A 6,870-nucleotide genomic window follows, 5' to 3' on the forward strand; every position below is an offset into this window, starting at 1 on the left:
GTTACATCAGTATCCTGGTTATATGATGGTTGCCATGTTAGAGATTGGTTGGATTAGTATCCTGGTTATAGGATGGTTGCTATGTTAGAGATCGGTTAGATCAATATCTTGGTTATAGGATGATGTTATGATTAGTGATCTATTAGATTTGTATGACTATCAGTACATGCTAGTTTACATGGTTTAAAGGATCTTAGGATGAAGGGTTGGGTTCTGCTTTGCAGCTCTTTTTTTAGTCTAACCGTTGTGGGGTTGAATCCTTTATCCTAAGAATTTTTACACTATAGGGCATGTATGTTATTTGATCTGTTAGATCGGTTTGAATGTTATTTATACGAGCATATGATATTTATGTGCACATGATTATTTTGATTGGAGTTGGGTGGAGGCGGTCCTATTGTGTGCTGAAGGCCAAAATACCCTGGGCGAACCGGATAGACTGTAGGCCCGGGTAGGGAAAATTAGTCTAGCCGAAGTCCCGGCGAGCCATTAGGATAGGCTGAAGGCCCCGAGGAAGGCGGTCCAGACATGTCAAGGGCTTGGAGAGTAGTCCAGATAGATTGAGGATCCGGTCGGTCCAATCAGACTGATGGCTCATTATACATGTTGTATTTGGTATATGATACGATTATGATTGCATGGTGTTAGTATTTTGGGGGTAATTCACTAAGCCTTTGAGCTTACATTTATCGATTATTGTTTCAGGTACATCAGATGACCGCGAGAAGGAAAAGGCATCACCGTACACATCCTCACATTTTATGATTTGGATTTATGGGATACTCTGAGATGAAATTATTTTGGAAACTTTTTTACAATAACTAATGGTTTTGAATGTTTGAAAAAGTTTTAATTGAGCTTGATTTTTATCGATGTTACAAGTTGGTATCAGAGCCTTGGTTTGAGTGAAGTGGAGGAACACTCATGTGAATCCCATCTCAAACTAAGGAAAATATTTTCAAAATGATTTTTAAATGGTTTTCAAAATAATAAAGGAGGATTCTATGTGTATGATCAGCCAGAGCCAGTAAGTAGACCCCAAAATACCATACAGTTGTTTGATATTGTGAAATGTTAGAATAGCATGCTAGTACTAGGCTAGGGATCTTCAGTAATTGCATGATAGATTTGCGTGATTATATGATTCCTAATAGCCTATGATTTTCCTTATATGAAATTGACATCAATATTGTAGTTGCTTAATGTATGCATCATGGCCGTACATAATTAAGATCTTATAGCTTGAGAATGTTTGGTTTTGCCTTATTTCCTGTTCTTGTATGATTAAGGGCTTGGTGTAGGATCAGGTATTCGAAAGTCTATAGGGTCCAGCGTTATGTATGACTAGCATACACTAGTTCTACAGGGTTCGTGGAAGTTTCATGGGTGAGTTGTGAGTGGCCGGGAGGCAAGTTATGAGATATTTAGCATTCCTTTAGGAGTGAGGATCGAGCACTCATTTATGGTTATGTATGTGGTTAGGGCGTTGTGGTTATACTTGAGACAAATATGAGTAGGTGTGGAATGTAGTATGGACCCGTACTACTGAAAGCACATGACTCATATGCATAGCAAGGAAGTCACAACCCCTATCGCTTTGTTGGGAGTTAGTCCACTATTATTAGAGGGAGTGTTTAATATCTTCCTAGTATATTTCCAGCATGGTGGTCACAAGACGATTTGTGACTGGGTCCGGATCAGGATCAGGAACTAGCAGCTAGGGCAAGCCAGCAACAACAACAGTGACGATTGGTCAGATGAGACCAGATGACTCAGATGCCAGGATCCGGGAGATCCTTCATGATGAGGTTCCTATACTATTTAGGGCACAATTTCCCAAGATGTTTGGGTAAATCAAGATCTCCATGGTTGAATACTCTGATAAGCGCTACGCATCCCTTACTGAGGCAGCTGCCGCGGCAGCTACTGCAACTGTAACAGCGACATGGGGAGGATTTAGTGGCCAAGTTAGCCCGGTATTGTCTGTTGATTAAACACCGGAGACGATTTCTATGGAGCTATCTCATATTTTGCAAGAAGAAATGTTCAGCATCTTGAACCGGGTCACCGCCAGGCTGGGGGAGCAAATTGCAGTCCTGCAAACTATGAGAGAAGTTATTACTGGGATGACCACTGGGGGAGTATCGGTTGTAGGGTCACAACTAGGAAAGAGGATGAGGAACTTCCACCGGGGTACTGGAAGTCAGGAGGGTCATGAGGTGTATGGCAAGTGTGGGGGAACCCACATATATGCTTGTCACAAATTTACGTGCTATAAGTATGGAGAGAGAGGGCATGTGAAATGGGATTGCAAGAAGGATCGGATATGGTTTTACTATCACCAAACATGTCATTTGAGGTCCAGCTATCCTACATTGGGGGCGGAATGAATTTGGATTCCGACGGTCATCGTTCCTCAGGAGGTCAAAGTCGAGCCGCAAGAAAACTTAGGTATCTAATTGGAAACCACTATTCGGTAATTATATTATGGTGGCATTGTCTTTGATCGATAGTTGTTTTACCTTGGAATATTATTGAGTGTTGATAAGTAGTAATTTCGGGTTAGTTACCTACTTTGCTGAATCTTTGTGTTGCAGAACTTCGTAAGTCGTTAGGAAGTTAGAAGTGCCATGAGAGTTTATTAGCAAAGGATTGTCGGTAGTTAGAGTGCAGGGATTTCTTAGAGGATGGGAAGTAGAATGGTTGATTGATGGGTTGGAATTTTATAATTTTTGGAAAAGGGGGTACCCTTTCAGTTCTTCCGAGTTCACGGGATTGAGCAGACTTGTGACCCAAGGTCAGGGGGTATTTCTAGCCCGGGGTCTGCTGTTCGCAGGGGTTGGTGGCAGTACTACAGCGATGGTAAGCGTAGGCGAGACAATATAGTATGACTATTTTGCAAGGCAGGTTAGGTACCATGTTCTTAGGTAGGTCGGGTGTCAGATTTCCATTTGGATGGAAAAAGGAACTAATTGATGTTACTTGGGATCAAAGGAGAGAATTGGGAATTCTCAAATGGAGCATCAGCCATTGAGGGTTATGCTTAGCTGTCAGGGTTTCACAATACATTCAGCATGGTGTGCAGGTTATTTAGCATATTTAGTGGATATACGGGTCAGGGATTAGTCCACGGGTTCCCGATAGGGTGGGCAATCAACATGAGTTCTAGAGTTAGGCCGGAATCATAGTTCACAGGTTAGGTTAGGAGTTTGAAACCCAAAGTAGGGGAGAAATGGCTATTTAGGGAGGGCACCAGGATGGGTTCAGGATTTTGCTCGATAGACCCAGGGTGGCCTGGATAGACTGAGGGCCCTGCGAGGCGGACTGGTTAGGCCGAAGGCCCAGAGAATGGTCCAGACAATATGTACTCCCAGCCAGGGTGGACCAGACATGTTGAAGATTCGGAGAGTCGGCCAGATAGACTGAAGGCCTGGTGAGGGCGATCCAGTTATGCTCAAGATTATGTATAGATTATGTTAAATCTATGAGTAGGTGGTGAGTGTGTTGGTATGTTACAACAACTAGGATGTTCGTTTCCTGGTTTTGAGCTGGTCCTTTTGTGATAATAGTTTGGAGACCCTGTAGTATGCGCTGGTTGGTTACTATTCATGGAATGCCCTTAGTGACTATGAGTGGTCATATAGGAAAACCTGCAAAGCTTAGGGGCAACAACTTATTTTATAAGGGAATCATGTACGGTAGGTTTTCATTATTGTGGCACTTGTTTGATGCAGTAAAGGACATTAATTAGGCCTTTGGGGCAATGGAAGAAGGTGGGTATCATCAGGTTGGAGAGTTGGACAACCGATGTGACGGCAACAGTGATGATAAGTTATCGGGAGCATTCTAGTCATAGGCTGTAAGAATGGAGAATAGTGAAGAACTATTTCTCCTGTTGGGTCATGTTTGGAATAAGCATATTGTTGAGATTCAGATGATATATACTCAGTGGCGACAATTTAGAAAATTCTGGAGGAGATGCAAGGATAGATCCTTGGACCTCAAGTTATGGGTTTAGACTCGGGTTATGTATTCAGTTGTATTATAATCTAGGGTATTCCATCCTAGGGATGACCGTACCCATCGTAGGCATGCCTGGTATTCTAGCCCGAGGCTGATTGGGCCAGGTGTGAGTGTTCATGCTTTGTTAGCTGGTTGTTTATATGAGTTGTTTCCGGAGTTGAAGGACGCATTATCCTGTCAGCTCGAGAAGGGTTTGCCTCAGCAAAGGGGAAAGTTGATTCCCTGATACTTTCAGTCATCAGGATTATTTCCAGGATTGGAAAAGTGGCAGATAGATTAGGCCTTTTGGAAGAGCTTAGCCAGATTATAGCGATTTCCATCATTCGTAAGTTAATGCATGCTGAAACTAACTAGAAAGGCTGGTGGTCGTCTTGGTAATGGTACAGTGGCAATGTCTGAAAGAATTTGAGTTGGTGTGGGAGCCGGAGGCTGCAATACAAGGGCATAATCTGAATTCGTACACTACAGTAGGCTTCCAGGACGAAGCCTAGTTTAATCACGGGAGAGTTGTAACATCCCGATTTCTTGACACAAGCTTAAAGCTTCTAGATTCATATTTCTAGGGTGACTCGACGAGTTGGAATGCCAAACTCGTCGAGTAGACACCAAATCAGTCGCATGGGTTTTAGACCCTACTCGACGTGTTGGAGGACCCAACTCAACGAGTAGGAGCTGGAAAGTGAAAACCCTAATTTTTAGGGTTTGCACCCCACTTAAAGGTCCTTAACTTTCCTCCTCAGACTCCCTTGTCATCTTCACGTCCAGAGAAACCCTAATAGCTAGCTATCCTCCATTCTTGAGTGTATGAGACCAAAAGAGAGTGTATTGCAGCATTTCTTGAGGGTTAAGAGCTTGGAACAAGGAAGAACTTCTAGATACAACCTTTTCAGTGTGTGGCAACAAGATTGAGGTATAAAGCTACCACCTTTACATTGCATTGCTTAGATCTCCCTTTTTGTAAAAGAAATGGTCACCTCTAGGGCAAGATGGAGTCACATTCGAGTTTGAGCTTGTCACAAGGGTATAGTTTCAGATCTTGACTTCCCAAGGCCTTATGGACATAAAGCCTTAAGCTTTATGAAGCTTTACTCCTCCTTCATGTCCAAAAACTTCTCCTAATGTTAGTTATGGGTGTTTTAGCTTTATAGAACCCTACATGCACGTAAAGTTAAAAACTTTACATGATAACGACACCCTAGGAGCATAGATCTACTGTTTGGAGCAGCTTAAAATCGTCTGAATGAGTGATGGACTGAAGGGACTCGACGAGTTGCATGATCAACTTGACGAGTCGATTGAAGATTTGCCCGTATTGGTTTTGCAGGGACTCGACGAGTCTGTAAGAAGTCTCAACGAGTTAGTTGGAGTTCTACCCGACATTTAGACATGCATCGACTCGACGAGTTGGTTGGAAACTCGCCGATTCAATTAGGGTTTTCATGGTTTTATGAGTTTAGGAGGAACTAGATGAGTCATTATTTGGACTCGGCGAGTTGGGTCAACATGGACTGTTAACCTTGATCTTTGACTAGGGCTTGGACCAGGGTTGACCATGTTTGACTTTTGAGAGTATTTGCTAAATCGGGTATTTATGGAAATGGATCATTGGTGGTTATATGTGTTGTTGTTTGGGACCATATTTTGGGAGCTTAATTGCGTGGTTCAATTCGGCATTGCAATGTGAGTTCTCCTCACTATACTGACAGGGTCTACGACACCAATGCTAGTACTTATTGGATTTGTATCTGGTTTTATATCATGTTATGCTTTATGTTTTGTATCCTAGTTATAGGATGGTTGCTATGTTAGAGATCGGTTAGATCGGTATCCTGGTTATAGTTTGGTTTCTATGTGAGAGATTGTTTAGATCAACATCCTCATTATAGGATGGTTGTATGTTAGAGATTGGTTAGATCAGTATCCTGGTTATAGGATGGTTTCTATGTTAGATATCGGTTAGATCGGTATCCTGGTTATAGGATGGTTGGTATGTTAGAGAACAGTTAGATCAGTATCCTGCTTATAGGATGATTTCTATGTTAGAGATTCGTTATATCGATATGCTAGTTATAGGATGGTTGCTATGTTAGAGATTGGTTAGATCAGTATCCTGGTTATATGATGATTTAATGATTAGTGATCTGTTACATCTGTATGACTATCAGTACATGCTAGTTTACATGGTTTAAAGGATCTGAGGATAAAGGGTTGGGTTCTGCTTCGCAGCTCTTGTTTGAGTCTAACTGTTTTAGGGTCCAGTCCTTTAGCTTAATATTTTTTAAATTATGGTTATGTATGCTATTTGATCTGTTAGATCGGTTTGACTGTTATTTATGCTAGCGTATGGTATTTATGTGCACATGATTGTTTGATTGGGGTTGGGTTGAGGCAGTCCTGCTTTGTGATGAAGGCCAACATACCTTGGGCGGACCGGATAGGCTGCAGACCCATTTAGGGAAAATTAGTCAGGAAAAAGGCCCAGCAAGCACCGGATAGGCTGAAGGCCCCGAGGAGGGTAGTCCAGACGTGTCGATGGCTCGTAGAACGTTCCAGATAGACTGTGGAGCAAGTCGGTCCAGTCAGACTGATGGCTCATTGTGAATGTTGTATTTGTTATATGATATGATTATGATTGTATAGAATTGGTATTTTGGGGGTAACTCACTAAGCCTTCGAGCTTAAATTTATCGATTATTGTTTCAGGTACAGCGGATGACCGCGGGAATGCGAAGGCGTGAAGGTACACATCCTCACATTTTATGATTTGGATTTTTGGGATACTTTGATATGAAACTATTTTGGAAAACTTTTTGTAATAACTAATGGTTTTGAATGTTTGAAAAAGTT

Source organism: Lactuca saligna, chromosome 5, assembly GCF_052625555.1.
Source record: "Lactuca saligna cultivar CGN05327 chromosome 5, ASM5262555v1, whole genome shotgun sequence".
Classification (NCBI taxonomy): Eukaryota; Viridiplantae; Streptophyta; class Magnoliopsida; order Asterales; family Asteraceae; genus Lactuca; species Lactuca saligna.